The sequence below is a fragment of the Plectropomus leopardus genome, chromosome 13 (assembly GCF_008729295.1).
Source record: "Plectropomus leopardus isolate mb chromosome 13, YSFRI_Pleo_2.0, whole genome shotgun sequence".
Classification (NCBI taxonomy): domain Eukaryota; kingdom Metazoa; phylum Chordata; class Actinopteri; order Perciformes; family Serranidae; genus Plectropomus; species Plectropomus leopardus.
Genome location: NC_056475.1, coordinates 27,090,491 through 27,108,730, shown reverse-complemented (window position 1 = coordinate 27,108,730; position 18,240 = coordinate 27,090,491). Strand labels below are relative to the sequence as shown.

General features: G+C 37.4%; 1 long non-coding RNA gene across 1 annotated transcript in view; it reads left to right on the top strand.

The window, feature by feature from the left end:
- LOC121952102 overlaps window positions 1-14,128 on the top strand; it is a 57,054-nt gene extending 42,926 nt beyond the window's left edge. Inside the window, exon 3 of the long non-coding RNA XR_006106425.1 lies at window positions 13,989-14,128. This is a non-coding gene — a long non-coding RNA (uncharacterized LOC121952102). The remainder of the gene's footprint in view (window positions 1-13,988) is intronic.
- The last annotated feature ends 4,112 nt before the right edge of the window (window positions 14,129-18,240 follow it).

Sequence of the window (18,240 nt, the reverse complement as noted above, 5' to 3'; positions counted from 1 at the left end):
CAGTGAATGCAGTTTTGTTCGAATTGCCTTTTACTGCAGCATGCATATTCATGAATGTCTGGTTTGTGTCCTTCCAGTTTCACATTCAGGCATTCGGGGCACTGAAATCCTCCGTTACATCACACAGAGAAGACAAGTCACCTCAGTTTTCATCCTCAAGCTGCACAACAACATTTCTTTCGCTACCCATGAAAGTAGTAATTTCCTCACACATCTCACAGAATCTGGGTTCTGCTTGTCATAGCAAATATGCCTTCTCCATGCTCTCCCTTCTCATGTGGCTTTCCAATTATCAATCTTCAGCAATAAATATCTTTTTTTTTTACCTTTTTTGAAAGACCTGTGTATAGGGTTGAGGGGGGTGTATTGGCAGATATGGAATAATATAATATGTGTGTTTTCTTTAGTGTATAATCACCTGGAAATAAGAACTGTTGTTTTTGTTACCTCAGAACAAGCTGTTTATCTCCATAGGGAGCAGGTCCTCATTTATTTATCATTTATTTTTATAATTTGTCTCATAGTAAAAACATCCAGAACAATTAATGCTGAACGAATTCTAACCAGGAGAAAATTGAGTTGGTTGCATTCTGCAATCCTCCGTTAGACACCACCAAAATCCTCCTTTAGTTTATAAATTTCACAAGATTTATCGCTAGATTTTTTCTTGATAATCTGCTACAAAGGATATGAATGCCTGTTTGGGTACACAGGGCCCTATTTCAGAAAGTGGAATTAGTGAAAACCTGAGTATGTTGAGCCTGAAATGAGGGAAACTGAGTTTTCTGTTTCACAAAGTCAGCTCAGCATCACCTTGAGTCAGTTACTACGGCAACATGCTCCATAAAGCAAACATGCTCACTGGCAAGTTTGCTTCTTCTTAGCCTGAGACTGATCACCTTCCAACCGAGGAGCAGGGAGGACAGACTCGACGGATCCTTTTGTCAATGAAATTGTGGACGTTGAGGCTCAAAATAATTAAAGGCTGTTGCGTCAGGAGAGGGTGATTAGACCTGTTCAAATGTCCGATCATTCCCGCTGGAGTATCTATATGAAAGATAGCGTCACTTTACAGTCTTTCATTCATCTGAGCGATCTTCTACGCCCACGTACATCAAATCGTACACATCGTGGATTTACTCTTTTATCAGAGGAAGCAGCAAATTATATTACAATATATGAACGTTATTAATAGATAAAATAGTTTCTACATTTTTGTGTATATTATATATTGTATACACAACACAGTTAGCATTATTCATTAAAATAATTTCATAAAATCACTATGGTCACTGGTAAAATGATGTTCAGAATCAGGGTTTTTTGTTTGTTTTTCATTTCACTGACTATTTGAAGACATTTATTGAACATTCACATTTAAGCCATGATTTAACTGGCTTTGCAAAAGTGACATTGTCATCTAAAATGTGCAAATAAAGCTGTTAATTATGTTAGAAAAATACATGGACAGTTTTCAATTTAGAGTGTTAAACTGGTACGTCTTACATCAGTTTCAAACTCCCCACTCCCTGTAACAAGCACAGTTTCTGATCCTCTACACCACCGTCTCTATACAGTAACAGTGATGTCTTTGTCATAATTTATTCTTCGTACCTGTATGTGAGTATGTGAATAAGGCTACAGTGAAAAGCGTTACTTCTTTATTTGACAGGGACAGCATCTCCCTCACGATGTCCTGAAGCTGCTTGTTGGCAGCTGACAGCATGTAGATCTCTTAATCACATATTAACAAACATTCAGTGAAATCATGCTTTTGTGTAATAACATTGAGGAAATGTCTTTAGTCAATAAATCTCTTTCTACCTGCAACCCAATGAATCGGCTAAATGATGAAACAGATGTGTGATTAGTGACGAGTTGTTATGATCGTATTTTGAAGGTTGAAAAGATGGTGAAAAGAGGTCTATAATCATACTGAGTTAATATAGTTCAAGACTCTTGAATATTCATGCTTAATATCAGCCAGTTTTCAACTAGAAAGTCGAGGCTGGGTTCTGGGAAAAGACACACATGTTGACTTGCTATCATTTTGAGTGAATGAGTGGACTTTATAAAATGTCTAAACTTCATAGTATTTAAAGCTTTGCGCTCTGCAATCTTGTCCCATGCTTTCTCACACTGTTTAGCTGCATCTGGCGTGTAAGAATGATTTATTTTTTATTTTTTTAAGATATGCTCACGTTCCACATACTTGGTCATTAAAATCTGTAATTCAGTTGCGGTGAAATAAGTAGCTCTGCTTTTCACTCCACCTCTGGCTGTGTGAATCAGGTTATCTGCGCTCCACTGATGATGGCTTTCTGTGCTCACTGTGAACATGCCTCTTTCAGGCTTTACATACTCACAGTTGACTGATCAGCTGTTCTGGAACCGAAAACTCAGAGTTTCTCTGCTCAGGCTCAGTCCACTCAGAGGTCAGTATTACGCTCGAGTTTATTGAGCCTGCTTTCTGAAAAAGGGCCCAGGTGTCAAAGAGAAAAAAACACTTTACATTACTACAGACAACCAGGCTCAATCCCCAGTCATGCTATCTGACTTGACCATGCCAACACAACAGTCATGTTCACTGGTGGGAAAACAAGCATGTATCTCATCTTTGTTGGTCCAAACGGACTACTTCCTGTTGGTGATGAGCAAGTGCAATCTGGGGGGGATCATATTAACTCTCTCGATGTTATTGCTGTTCACTGCTAGTCAACACAATGTGTATTAGAGGATATGTGGCCGTCTACACCATTTCCAGGCCGACGGCAGAGTGAGCAGAGATGAGCACTGCTGGGAATCGGCCATACCAAACTGGGCAACAAAGAAGGGGGGAGAAGGGGGAGTGAAAATTAATTAAATGTGTTGGACAGTGTGACAGCTCTGTCTGTTCTGTGTGCAGTTATGTTCTATGTGCGACGCGAGTATTCCAAAAAGATAGGCCAGAATGAGCGGACAACACAGGCTCATGCCCCGTGCGTGCCAAATCAAAATTTGCAATGGCCTGGATTCCACCTGTGCCTCCAGTATAACATGCTTTGAATAATGGTGAGTCAAGAATGAAAGTGATTAGAATTATGCTACCTAACTAATCCAATTTGAATGTTCAGGTGATAATAATACACTTAAAAAGACCAGAAATCCCAGTTTGTGCGCCGACTTTGAGCTTGAAATTTTATGAATTGAATCACTAACTTATATTGGACTTCAGTTAAAAAGATCAGGCTGTCAGTATGTTAATGCCCCAGTCTGATGTGAGTGAGATGCTGAGGTAATCTAATGCAAATGTGTATGTCTTGTTGGCAGGCGAGCAGCCTCCTCTAATAGCCCTGCAGTGTTGATTTTGGCACAGCGGCAGTACAAACATGTTGCTGCAGAAGAGGCTACTTCCACTGTAATGTATTTACTGTCTAATTTGTGTCTCAGTGAGAGACCATATATCCTGTTTAGGGAGTGACACCTCTCCTCCTCCACTTTATGGAGCGGTGCAGGCATTTGATGGGGACTTGAACATGCTGTGCTGATGGATGAGCTTGTCAAGGCAGCCCCATGATGCTCCACTCCCCACAGAATGCACAGGGCTGGAGAAACTCAATCATATGGAGAGGCATCACTCGGAACATAGTTAATAACTCGTTCATAACACCTGAAAATAATCTTCTTAACGGTATATACTTCACTTGTGGAGATCCGTTTACAGTTTGCGGCAGGTTGGGGTGTCAGCTTTTATGCTAAAGTTTTGACATTCTGCAAAAAAATGCTAATTTATTGTGTTGTGACAACTCACTTTTTTGCCGTTGATAAACACGCCTAAGGTTGAGGCAGTACATGTGTCAACAAGCTGCTTTTTTAACAAAATCAAGCTGTTTGTTGCTCACACTGTTCTTTGCCTTCACTAGTCTGCCTGCTGCTGCCGGTGTACAATGTTGAACACTGTGCCTCTGTCAGAAACTCAGCTCGAGACTGAGAGTTTGATTCCCTGAGGCAGAAGTTCTGAATCGCTGACAGGTGTTTCAAAGTGTTCAATTTGTGGATGTTCTAAAACAAATTCTTGAAACATTGTGCTTTAATACGTCTCTTTGAGTGACTTTCGGCACTATTTTTGTGCCTCTATTTTTGCTCTCTATTTTTTTTTTCTTATGTGAACAATTCCAATCAACAGCATTCCTGAGTGAAGCTCCGAGCTATTCTAAGGGGCTGAATAATTGCCAACAAGTAGTTTTTCCAAATTAGAACTACAAACTATTACTGTGTTCTTGTGTTACTTGTATTGGCACTGGTTATATGTGAATAAATGTTACTGTAGGGGATGAAAGGCATCATGCTACAGTATAACAGAGGGCTGATGTTAATGTTACCTGCATGAGCAGTCAACCTGAGGCAAGCTGGCAACAAAAGGGCTGAATACTGGCCTGGAATTCCCCTCAATTAAATGCAGCAGCTCAAGCAATAAGGTGTTTTATAAACAAAGGCTAAGATTCATGTAATGTAGTTGAAAATGAAGATGGATGGCATACAAGCCAAATGCATGCTTTTTGGGGGCTGCACTAAAAGTTACCGTATTTAACTTCCCACTGACCGACAGTTAATTTAACCCTTTGAAACAGACAAAGACATGGCCCAAAAATTGGTTAAGAATTAGTTAAAAGGCAAAAGAAAATGACCTGAAAATAAGCAGAATAAGAAATAATTAAAAAAAAACAAAAACAAAACAACAACCCACAAACAAACAAGAAAATGACCTCCCAAAACAATTGCACCAAAGTGTTTTATCCTGGCTCAAAATGCTGCATGCTCCTCAGGAAACGCTCAGCTTGGAGCGCTTTGGAAGCACGGCGTTTTCTCAGCTGAGATGCTTAGGTTGTATCTGGTTGCTTTGATACGGATGATCTGCAGAAGTAAATTTGTCGGCACAGGGTGGAGTACTTGCTTTGTTTGAGGAGAATGCTGAAGCAATCAGGAAGTGAGAGCAGACCCGCCAGACTGTGTTGATTCCTAAGAGGAAACTTAGAGTATGTTGTGACAGTTTGTCTGACATTACTCCTCTACTGTAAATGAACAGCTGAAGTGAAGATGACGTGTGCAGCCTTTTTTACTTAAAGTTGAAAATTTTTGAACTCTCAGTTCTATAAAAAAAAAAAACAAAACAAAACTGTTCTCCTCCTCTTCCTGTTCTCAGAAAAAAAATGCTTTGGTGGCATGTGGAAGGTGGGGGTTGATTGGTCCAACAAACACAGGATTTTGACTCCTAAGATTGGTGTTTGTATCCCAGGTGAAACTATTAGTTAATGCTGAATTATTATTATTTTTTTAATGTGAGTTTTTAGCCACGCGAGTCAACTGAGGTGACTCACGTCAATCATCAACTCTTCTAAACCTAACCAAGTAGTTTTTTTGCCCATATCTAATTTCCACCCCTTTGCGTCAAGATAAAATGCAAATGCTTCTGGCCAAACATCAAAATATGACAAGAGGGGATGAGATCATGTTGCAAAAGTGCAATGCCCACCCTACAGTTTCCCCTTTCTAAAACTGATAGCTGTGTAAGCACTGCTGCCATTGTTAGTGCTGTTAGCACGGTTAGCTGCTAGCTCAGTCATGTCCATGTTGAGAGCTGTGTGCAGACAATCCTGGCTCAGACTCTGAATCATAGATATGCTCTTAATGTTGCATAAAGCTCCTTTTAAAATCTGAGAATTCAGTTTTAAATTACATTAAATGGTACAACAAATTAAAAATAAAACAGTTTTCTTTCCAAACAAGTTTTTTGTCACACTTCTAGTTAATGTCAGGTAAGATTAATAATATCAATTCATGCCAATTCATTTGGCTGAATCTAAATTGTTACAAATCATTGTTTTCATACAGATTCATAGATCATAATATCTAAAAACAAATTACTGTGATATTCTGTCATGTTCACTGTTCATGTTTTTCTGTCTAGTCCCTGTTTTTTTTTTTTTTTTTTTTTTAATGGGTTCTCATAGTGCTGCTTTTACTTCCTGAGTTTTTCTGCCTTTGTTGATTGCCTCCTGTTTGACCTGTGTCTTCTTTTACTCACCCTTGTGTAGTTAGTAATCAGCACTTGTCTATTTAAAGTCCAGTGTCTGCCCCCATTCAGCTGCCTGATTGTCATTGTGGCCATAGTGTGTTCATGCTCTCCAGCCTTTTCCTCGTGTTTGATTATCTGGTTTTTGACTCTGCCTGGATTTATGGATTGTGTTTCTTGCATGATTTCCCTGAATGGGTTTTTCTGCATTGCTGACTGCCTTCATGTGTATGGCCACTGATCACCTAAGGAAAAATTTGGATCTTAAGAGCTGTTCTTTGGTGCTTTTCTCTTCAATTGAGTTCCAGTTCACAGATAAGTTGTCGAAACACAGCCTTGCTGATTTGTAAATGTTGATTAGTTACTATGAAACAGTTTCAATGGCCTGAGAATACAGTCAACATGACTGACAGCATGTTTCTTCTCTTTACTTTATTCCACTAAATATAGCTTTTTCTTACCATTCTCAATAGACTTCAGGAAAAAGATGCATAATATTGTAATTTCAAGGCTAAACAACTGTGTGTGAGCACAAAAGCAGGATATGCAGTTTCAGTGTTGTATTACAGCAGGTTATGGGTATCAGTCACTGTAAAATGTTGCACACATGCAAAAACCTATTGCATATTAACATAATTTGCCATACAAAGAAGTCAGCAGGCAGTCTTGTTGTAAAGGTGTGGGTTTTGGTCTGACACCGGATACTTCCTGTAACATCGCCATATAGCAGCTTTTGCGTTGGTATTCACAGCCATTACACACAGTCATTTGAGCTGTAGCTGTAGCTGTAGCCTTACTGATCGATGACACACAATCTCTAATTTCAAATGCACTACTCCCCACATTCACTGTACAGCTCAAGTGTCAATATGTTAACCTACATCTGTCAGCATAAAACTAGAAATACCACCACATGGTTCTACACCTGCATGCACCAGTTAACTCATTGAGTGCCAGCCCTATTATATAATGGAAAGTGGCTTGTGCCAGCTTTTCTGGCCATTTTGTAGTCATCTTTCAAGACCCACCGAATATTTTGTACAAGTTTCAAGACTCTGAAAACACTAAATAGCTAATAGTTTACATTCATGTCTGTGAAAACATTGATCTTGACATACATCTTTCCCCTGGTAGCATACAAGATCTATACAATTAGCACACTTTCAAGTTGGGCACCCAAGATTAGTGTCAACAGTCTTAGTATCTGACCAAATGTCTCCCCTGCTGTCCCTGGACCATGACATTGAGTAATGGCCAGAAGAGGGTTTTTTGCAGAACATCATGATGTCACAGTTGACCTTCAACCTTTTGGATATAAAATGTCAGAACTTTTTCATCATATCCTATACGACATTTGTTTGAAATTTGAACGTATAAATTCCAGAGTTATAGCCAAAACCATGTTTTGAGGTCACCATGACGTTAAACCACTAAAATCTAATCAGTTTATCCTGTCGTCCACTCCAATGCTCGTACCAAATTTGAAAGAAAGGTGTTCTTGAGATATTGCGTTTACAAGAATGTGACAGATTAGGTCACAATGACCTTGACCCTTGACTTATGACCACCAAAATCTATTCAGTTTATCAAGGAGTCTAAGTGAACATTTGTGCCAAATTTGAGGAAATTCCCTTAAGGTGTTGAGATGTCACTTTCACAAGGACGAGACAGACAAAGTGTCAGTGACCTTGACCTTTGACTACCAAAATGTAATTAGTTTATCCTTGAGCCCAAGTGAATGTTTGTGCCAAATTTGAAGAAATTTGCTCAATGTGTTCCTGAGATATCTTGGTCTTGTTTGACCTATGACCACCAAAGTGTATTTAGTTCATCCTTGAGTCAAAGTGGACATTTATGCTAAATTTGAAAGAATTTCCTCAAGGCGTGCTCTTGAGATATTGGTTCACAAGACTGGGCCGTATGGACAGGAAACCCGAAAACATAATACCTCTGAGGCAATAAAACATGCACGTAAAAAGGAGATCTCAAGAAATGCAAACTAATATTCATATATGAAACCTTTGTTGGAACCCAACAGGTAATAGTTCTAAAAATATTAATCCTCCAGATAAAATGTCATCCAGAAAAGTGGCACATGCATGTACACGGGTAGACCCTGATGTCTGCTAAAGCTCTGACAGCTGACAGGTAAATTGCAAAATATTACGTGCTTCTGTCAAAGAGCTTATGCCCAGCTCCACTCTCCACTCCTAGTGAACTCAAGTGTGGTTTCCTTAGTATACACAAAAGGTCTTTAAGACATGCAGTAGAGGCGGTGACAGCATGTATCACATTTGCTTTTCATATTAAGGAACATTTAGGAATGAGGAGGAATTATACACGCTGTGATTGCTGAAGTTGTCGGAGAGAGACTCACTTATGCACACTCACTCCAAAAAAATTAATTTAACCCTTTGATCAAACAAAATTTCCAATTTGGTTCAAAATGTTATGAATTAGATACAGATGGAGTTGAATTTCTCAACATTTTAAAAACCACATATTAATTTTGGACAGCATTGTGCAAAGAGATGCACATGCAAGAACACATTTCTGCCAGACAACAGTGTTGTCACTGGAAAAACATCTTGTTTCCTTTCAGCAGAGCTCTTACAGATGCATCACTCAACTGCTATTTGAAAGGCTAGGATTACTTTCAGGACAAGCGTGGTTTATTGCAGTAATACATGTTCGAAAAAACATTTAGATTGTGTGACAAACACAAGTCTTGCATCCATCAGCTCCACAGTGGTACCCCCCTCTCCTACTTGTATGGGTTGTCCCAAAAATAAATACACAGTATTTCTGCGGCTGTGTGACCCTGAAAGTATGTCTGGGAGATTTTATGACACTCACTAAAAGATTTGCCAGTTTTGCTGACTGCATGTCTTGCACTGTCAGTGGTGCATAACCGATTTCCTCATTCAAAACCGCTAATATATACTGTCTCTACACACACTCCTCTCGCACTGTGTAAGGAAAACAAGCTCTGGAAACGAGTGTTTTGTAGCAGGAATGACACTGGGACAAACATGCTGGTGTTGAATCAGTTTGGGCTTCATCGCAGAAATACAGGCATAGTTTCTGAGTGATTTATGTCTCCTGACATGGCCACGGATGTGTCTTTTTTTCCACTGTGGTGTTATGCTTTTGCTCCTCAAGAAGCTAAATAATATAGAATACAGTTGTCACACAAACGAGAACTCTTTTTTAGAGATAGAATCTTTGCTGGATCATATTTTCAAGATGCGCAGTTCATTCCTGGTTGCTTTTGGTATTATACTGATAATTGGTTGGCCTTTGACTTTGTGCTTTTGCCCTTACTATTACTGATGGACAACAACTGCAGCTGCCACAATTTGAGGTGAAATGTGAAATATGTTCTATCTTGTTTTTCCTTTTCCGTGGGTAAACAAGCATAACAGTAATCAAGGCAGCCAGATAAGTAGTTACCTCAAAATTACTAAAACAGAAAATAGTCCTGATATTTAAAATGATGAAAATATCACTGGTGTTTTGGTTTTACTCACATTTTGAGCCACATGTGTGTATAGGCACATATAAAAGACACTCTTAAAATCAAACCATTAATGCTTATTGAGTAAACCCTTTGAAACATGAGCAAATTGGTTAGATTTCTTTCCAAAACATGGAAAGAAGGCGATAAGCAACATAACAACACATGAATAAAAAAATAGCAGGGAATTAGTAAAAAAAATGAAAAGAAAATTATCTAAAAATAACCAAAATAAAAATAAAAAAACAACAAATTAACATAAGTGCAGAAAAAATAAAACAAATGAATGTATTTTTTTCCTGTAACATAATTTTAGATATATTATTACTGTATAGTGATTATAAATACGTTTTCTGGATATTGCTTCTAGTTTTTCATAATTTTCTTTTAAATCTCCCTCCTTTTTAAAAAAACAAATCCCAGGTCATTTTCATCTTCACCTTTTACTATTTTTTTTTTTGACTTTTTTTTCCCAAGTTGGTCATTGTCTGTATTCCCCATGTTTTGACAAAAATCCAAACAATTTGCTCAAATTTTAATATTTATATTGAATATTGAATAATATAATTTGAAATAGCTTGAAAGAGGTACCTGAACGCAGCACAAGAAAACTGATGTCAAACCAGGTTTTTAATAGTTTAGCACATGTTTGAAAACTCACTTGCATCACCATTAGCATGAATTTTATTATTACTTTATAGTGTAATTGCTATTACAGCTTGCTTACATGCTATGCAGGCTTATTGTATCCACAGTCAAATTCGCCTCTCAGCGGCTGATGTTTTTAAAGCAGTGAGGGCGGTTATAAAGTGGAGTGACTCCCTGTCAAAGGAGTCCCTCATCTCCTGAAAAAGCGAACTGTGGGTGAACTTTAAAGGACTGAAGCACTCTGTAGAGGAGTTACAAGAATATTTAGCTGCTGTGTATCCAGAGCCACAGTGGAGCTGTGTGCACCTGCTACAAACTCTGTCATTAGTGAAATAAACCTATTCTTTACCTTTCTTTCAATATTATGCCCCCAAAAAACGATTCAACCTAGCTCATGATTGATTGACAACCGGATAAATAGTATTTAAATTGTTTATGCCTGTATTGGTGCACAGGATAACATAAAACAAAATAAAGAAACCCTGGGGGCTTGTAAAAGGACACTGACATTGAAGACAACTGTATGTGTTTGCCACCCATTTTCATATATAACTATTTTTTAAATATCTAAAAGAAAGAAAAGACCAAGATTTCCAATCAAGAAATAATAAGGACAAAAGGACCAAGGACTTTATCTTAACTCAAGAAATCATTAAAGACTGACTCAGACAAAAGGACTGACTCAAAGTGAAGCAGAAGAGCTTTGCATATAATTTGACCTCCGCACCCATCTAAAATTCACCAAGGTTACCTCTATAGAACTGAGTAAATGGAAGATCAACAGATCTGGAGTGATAACAATTAATCTGAAACCTAGTTACAAAGACACTGTGAAAGGAGATGGGAAGCAAATTGTTAATAAATTGAAAGACTATCTGAAGTTTAATGATGTCAAATATGTTAAATAACTCCAGGGTTTCATTGGGGCGTCTGGTGGATAAAGCAGGCGCCCCATGAGTGAAGGCAGTGTCCTTGCTGCAGTGGCCGCAGGTTCGATTCTCGCTTGTGGCCCTTTGCTGTGTGTCTTCCCCTCTGTCTCTCTCCCCCTTCATGCTATTGATCTGTCCTGTCCAATAAAGGCAAAAATGCCAAAAAAATAATCTTAAGAAAAAACAAAAAACAAAAAAAAAAACTCTTGGGTTTGAAATAATGGGACAGTATGAGCATTCAAGCTCTAGTTAATGACTTTTGTAAAATGACAATTTAACATGTTTTTTTTTTTTTTTAAATATAAAAACATGGAGAAGGTATTGGTATTATATGTACCTGTCCATACAATACAGCCCGAGGATATGAAAGGATAAATACATTATTTTTTCTTTTTTTTTTTACTTTGGTGGGCACTAAGAGATGTTTTTCTTCAATAAGGCTAAGGATCAATGAAACACAAGGAAGGATGGCACAACAGGGCTTTATTTGAAAATCACGTATGCATTTTTTTGAACATTAAAGGATAGTTTATTGCATTTGAACCAGTTATCATCCTAGCTAGAGCATCATTCATACTAGTTATCAACCTATTGGTATCATCAGCATTTAAAGTGAAGAGCACTTATTTTGATAGCAAATTATTGATGTATATAAGAAATAAAAGAATGCCTAGTGTGGAACCTTGTGGAAAATCACATCGCACATTACTTTATGATGAGTTAGTTCCATTGCAAATGACACATTAGGTGTTTTAAAAGCATGGGAACTTTTCTGAGAACCCCTCCTTTTTGTTGTTTCCACATGATGAGAACAAATAATTACCGTTCTTAGAACTCCGTTTTGAGGGACTTTTTTAATCTGTTTTTTCAGAGTAGGTACTTTCCTAGCACAGGAGAATGAGCAAAGAACACAGTCAATGTTGCAACTGCTATTTTTGAAAAATGGCTAGCTGTGAAAACACAAAGCAAAAACAATAGCTTGTGACGAAAAAAAAAGTCAGAAAATTCAATAGCGAAATAAGACGGAAATACAGTGCATTTCTAACTTGTCAAAGTGTCATTGCGTTATTAATGGGCAACTTTTAGTTTGTGACTTTAACTTTCCAATCGTTCCTGCAAATGCAAACAGAAAAACAAAAACCCTGAGGACATGTAGTTTTCAGGGCAACTCCCCAATGGGCAGTCCCTTTCAGAGTCGCAAGGGAATGCTGATAGTTTTCTGTTAAGCAAGTAGCTTTCAAACCAATGAATGTTCAGTACCTATTACACCATGGGCTTAAAGTGTACTTTGCCAAACCAATAAATACTACAATTGTGAATTTTTTGTTGTCTAAAGCTGTAACTTTTCTGTCAGCGAGTTGGACCAGTGCCGTTGATTTTCACAAATCCATACTGATAGTAATATATGAACTTTTTAAGCATTTAAGTATTTGATTGATGTGTTATACACATTTTTTCTACTTGAAAGAAACATGGCAATAAAGAGATGGTCTTGAAAATATGGATGGTTTGTCAGCTTTGAATAATGTGAATAACCTTGGCCCATTTCAATTGGTCTGGTATAACATCAGTATTGTTGAATACATGCCAGCAATCAGTTTAAACTTTGACAGGTAAAAAGTAGTTAAAGGCCAAAATAATGTGTGGTAGACAAAAATGAAGGCATCATATATAAGCTGACTTATTTGAAAGAACAGAGCGCTTTTTGGATTTGGGTGACTCTTTCAACAGGGCAGCCAAGCAACACTGGAAGGACCTCAAAATGTGAAAGCCCTCGAGCAACAACACAGAGAGAAAAACATAGTGGAATAAGCTCAGACATCTGTTCCGCATCCAACTGAAATGAACACAAGTCAATTTGCAAATTAAGAAAATTGGACAATTCTAACCATAACAAAAAATGATTTTTGGAGCACTACTTAGTTTTAATACATTACAAATCCAACCAATGCTCTACCAAGTTTTCCTTGTGTTGAATTCCAATTTTTGCTCTGAGGCAAACTTTCTATAGCGTGGCATTTGTATGCTTGGATGAAGATGTCAGGATGACATAGTGCGTCAGTTTGGAAATCTGACCGCATGATTCATGAAAGCACATCAGTCAGTCAAACGACAGACCGCGCAGGCTACAGTTAAGGCTAAGGATTACCTGCAGGCACAGAATCTAACACAAAAACAGAACTGCCATGATATAAGGATGCTCTTTTGGCTGAAGATAAGGATAGTGTAAAAAGAGTTCTAGGCAGCTCAGATAAAGGATAAGTGACCTTTACCAAAAGGTTTGGAGACAAAATGCTTTTTATTTACATTTTATTTTCATGTTGTGGAGACATAAAGAAAAAAATAGGTTAGCTTGGTTTTAGATTGCCATTGTGAACAAGAGCAGGGTAGGAAAATAGCAGGTGAAATGTTCATAACGGTTAATAAGAAAAAATAGAAATTAAATATGCAGTTGATGAAAATAGTTTTTTTCAAGTGTGAATTGTATATTTCTACAGACAACAAATTTGTTACATATGAACATTCTTATGTAGTAGATACATTGAAACTGTACATTTCAACAGCATTTTGGTTAACATGTAGTTAAGCTAAGAATCAAAAACCACTTGAAATGATCATGCTTGAGCCTAAAATACCTATTTTTCATGGCACTGTCCCTGCTGAAGGTTGTAAAAAAAAACCAAAAAAAAAAAAAAAAACCCATTTGGGGGCTCAAAAGCTGCTACCCCCCCCCCCAAAAAAAAAAAAATTACACCCATGTTTGGTGCCTAAAAAGCTGATGGAAATATAGCAGTGATTCGCTAAAAAACAACTAATTTTGTTATTTGTTTGTCTCGAACAGTGGTCTGCAACTTGGAAGGCATCTCGGCCACGTGTCATGCCAACTACTGACCTCCAGATGACACAGTCAGCTCTCCTTAGAAACATAACATTTATGAACCTTGCAAAATCAATATTCAAAGCTTGCAGAAACTGCTCTTTTTTGACATCCATTCATTTCTATGTACCTGTACTCTTATGAATGCATATATGTAAGAGGTAAACCTTACCTATACAGTAGTTGGCATTATGTCCATTTTTACATTTTGTCTTCAGCATCAGATGTGCACTCAAAAAAAAGATTTATTTAAAAACACCTGCATTGATGTTTTTTTCTGGAAAGGAGACGTGGATCAAACATATGGATGCTCAAGTATTGATCTGCACATCTCAGCCCTCAACACATATCACATATCCATCAGAGAGATAACACAGTGTAAGAACAAACATATTGATAGTCATATTCACAACTGAGTGCATTTTCCAGTGCCCAGTTCAATAGAGAAGTATTCTGGTTATGATCAAGTTTAGTTGGCACACAGCATAGTAACTGTGATGATGATAAATCAAATTGGAACGCAATTAATCAGAAATTTGGGTCCTGTTCTGATCATTTGTATAGTGATATGTTTAACCAGGTTTTTATGCTATTTGTATTGTTTTAACATAAATGCCATATTAACAATATATAATAAACAACAGCAAAGACTCAAAACCAGCATACTCATGCATATGTATACACAGTCTTCGCGAAAAACTCTGCTGCTTAACATAAACAGATACAGTATATCAATAAACACAGTGATTAGGCAGAGAAAGAGAAAATCAGTATGTCATACATCAAGAACTTTACAAACTGGTCACACATTTCTGTTGACCCTTTGACAATACTGATATGCCCACCAGTTTCTTTCCATGTCATTAGCAGCAGAATTTGCTATCATCATCCTTCATTGTTCCTCTCAATTATGTCCTCAATCAAGGCGTAATTTCATGTGCTTCGCTTCACTTTGCATACCACCATTTGTGAAAAGTAAAAATTATTTCAGTCCATTCCTTCCGCCGCTGAGCACAGAATAACAGGATCAGGAAACAACCAAGCCCAACTCGTCAGTGATTCAATGTCTCCATTAAAGGATCATGATCTGTTCTATGATTCATGATGGCCATGCAGGAGAGTCATGTAATTGGAGTATATGAAAAGCGATGGCTCTTTCAACAGGATTTCAGCTCTGTTATCAGACTAGTTACCGTTCCAGTGTCACTTCTTCTTTCCCTTTCTACTTGCACATCATATGCACTTCAAAGTCATATGCCAGCAGTGCACTGCAGTAATGAATGCCCCACATTCCTGCTGCTTAAATTTGATGATGTCCTATTGAAGTCTTTTCTTTTTCCACAAGTTTTGCTTCATGTTCTAATTCCATCTGCTTTCTGATAATTCAAGATTATTATGATATTGTAATTCCAGCATTAAGGTTGTGTTGCAGTTACTCATGTTACTGCTAATTTGTGTGATTGTTTTCTTCAGTGGTTTGTTAACATGAAGACAAAAATATACGAAATGATTAAAATAATGCTAGTACTGCAACACTGTGATAATTGTTTACTGAGAAAGAAATAAGAGCAGAGGAGGTAGCCTTAATATGAGGGAAAATAATGATGGTAGAACTTCTGACAGCAAAATATAGATTTCATGTTTGTTTTGTGAAATACTGAGCGCTTTCTATCTTTTCACATAAGACTGCGCATAGTCACTTTCTAGTCAGTATCAATCCTTACTTTTGATGTCCAGGTCTTTTGGTGTTTTTTTTGTTTGTTATTTTTTCCTTTTTTTCTGTCATTCAACACAGTTTGAGTTATTTTCATAATTTTAATATCGATTTGAAGTAAAACTATCTTAAAACATATATATCCTCCTGCAGATTTGTCAATATACGATGTATCTATTGATACAAATATGTGCTCTTAACCCAGCAGTGAGTACATGCAATTTAGCCTTAAATAAAGAAAAGCTGGAAATATTTGTTATTTTTCTGACTACCAGAAAAGTTAAGTTAAAGACCAAAACCATCCAGCGTATTCCTCTGTGCCATCGAACTCAATTCAGTTTAAAGCTGATTAATACACAGACATTTTTTATAGGAGTGGCCAGATGAGGCCACTGAAAATCGGGTAGCACACAAAACCAAAAGCCACAACTGAATTTCAGGAATTTGATAAAATGCTGTTCAAATGTGTTGAGGGTTAAGGTATTGCATACTGATGTACTTTTGTTTCTTGTTATTCAGTTAATGTTACCAATTACCTGATTAGCATAGACTTATAGTGTTTCAGTTAACATTTGAGTTCCACAACAATCTTGTTTTAATGTGTTATGTATCTTTACATGTTAGGTGGTTTATTGTTCTTCAGATAGGCACAAGGTAGATGTATTAGTCATTTTTTAAACAAAGCTTAAAAGAAATGAAATTAAAATTTCTCCTTGATCCTGCTACATTTCTGGAGTTGAAGAAAGAATCGATTAAAATCAACAGCTACTATGAAAATTCCATCCGGTTGCATGGACATGTTGCTGCGGTTCAATTTTTCGAATTTACATTGGAGTCTTGTGTCCTGTCGGCTCTGAACAAGGTCCGCCCATCCAGTGCAATAGCTTGATCCGAGATGTTAGGGGTTAACCATGTCTCGTGAAAATGTGTGCAGGGCAGTCTCTTAGGCTGACCTTTTCTTTAAAAAAGGCAAATTATACAGCTTTAATTTGAAGAAATGCATTGTAAGAAACAAAATGTATACTGAGAGCAAGCTTCCTCAAGTTCAAGAAAGACTGAACTCATTTCTATACAGATATTAAGGGAGCCCTTTGAAAACAACCATGCCAGTTGGTGCTTGTGTTGTGCTGTGCTGACATGATTGGTACCAATGGATGCCTTAGGTTCTCTTAAAGACAGTAATGTTGTCCTCCAACTATTTTTGTCTGGAGGGACCAGTTGGGCCTAGCAAGCACCACTGAACATGCCAATGACCCACACTGTGCACTTGGGGACATGTTCCTGCATAAGAGACAACATGGGCACTGTGGTTTTTGTGCACTAAATGTGTATAAATCCACAGATAAAAATACTCCCCAAATAATGTAATATTCTCTCCAGTTTGAGTGATATTTGATAAAAACTAGAGTGCTCAGCTGTTTATGGAAATTTTTCTTTTTTTATTTCACTGTCTATATCTGTGGGGACGTATGGGTTTGGGACTGGGAGCAACAGACAGTGTAGGGAGTTAGGAAGTAGATGGACAAACACATCATTGTTTTTGGTCTTTTAATGGGGTTTGTTGACATTAAATGTATAGACAAATGCCAGCCTTATCATTTAATGTCTCCCTCCGTTCAAAAATGTGTTTTGCTTTTTGTCTCACTTGTGTTTGAGCTTTACTGTGAATGTGTTGAGTTTGGCACTGGGAGACTATTTTTTTAAATTCAGCTGTTGAAGAGGAAGTGCTCCAGTGCTCACCTTTAATGTGAGGTGACACGTTCGCATACAAGATGATTCTGTGACAAACAAGTGGTTTGGAAGCAAATCAACCCGCCATGCAACTTGTAGAAGTGTGATGTGTAACTGCTTCTGTGCACAAACAAGAAGCGTAAACTTGTCGGCAGGATCTTGCATCCAGGAAATCTTTTGAAATGATTAAAATAAACACTCTTTGAATACTATTAAAATCTAAGTAAAAGTAGTAAATATATATTCCAAACTATAAATAGGTAGCAATTAAAGTTCATACATTTCACAGAGATACAGTGTGCTATTCCTAGAGCTGGAACCTTATCCATTTAAATGAAACATTACAAAATGTGATGATACCCATATAACCAATTTGGAGGAGTGTTTAAAAATACAGCAGGCAGAAGAGTCAGCAGCTGCACTTGCAAAAAAGCAAAAAACTTGTTAAAACTGACTCGTTTATTATACTTGTTATGTTCAGACAAAAAAGTAAGAATCAGTAATGGAACAGGACATTGAGACAGAAACAGAGAGTGCAGTGACACAGATGGTTATTGGTGAAGACATATGAGAATTGAACAGAATAATGATAATGCCACATACCAGCCCACTGCCAAAATACTGAAAACAAGTGAGGGGAATTTCAGACAGTGCATGCTCTCAACCACAGATGTTACCTTGAGAAAATTAAGCTGCCAACGGATCATACTGCTGGACCATTAATATATTATTTTGGCTATCAAGGCCTGGAGGAGAGATCTTAGTGATTTT